The sequence below is a fragment of the Scardinius erythrophthalmus genome, assembly GCF_964197995.2.
Source record: "Scardinius erythrophthalmus genome assembly, chromosome: 15".
Classification (NCBI taxonomy): domain Eukaryota; kingdom Metazoa; phylum Chordata; class Actinopteri; order Cypriniformes; family Leuciscidae; genus Scardinius; species Scardinius erythrophthalmus.
The window spans coordinates 18,560,313-18,560,839 of NC_138235.1; positions in this window are offsets into that span (position 1 = coordinate 18,560,313).

Sequence of the window (527 nt, forward strand, 5' to 3'; positions counted from 1 at the left end):
GATGCCCTTGAGGTAAGCTAAAACATACCAGAATTTAATTTCAAAGTGAACTATCCCTTTAATTGATCTAATTTTGTGTCTCTGGAAAATTGTGATCTATGACATTGTATTATGTTGAATATCAAAAACAAAATTTGTGTCTATTTGTTAAGGAAGGATTTGTGGACACATTAATGTTTTAAGATTTGTGGAGTAAAAGTTATAGTTTTATTTTGAAGTAATTGAAAAAATTGAATAAAAGACTTCTTGAGAGTTTTTATTTTAAGAAAATAATACTTTTATTCAACAAGGACTCATTGAATTGATCAAAAGTGACAGTAGGCTATAGCCATTTATAACATTTCAAGACATTCTATTTAAGTTAATGTATCGTAGTCATCACAAAAATATGAATCAGCATTAGGCTAGGGGCCTACTGATCTGCTACACAACACTCACTTCATCTTCTGTAGTCAATTCTTAATCGAGCACTCGTGCACGCGCGCACTGCTCTGCTCGTTGAGTGTTTACGGTAGCTCGCGCCTCTA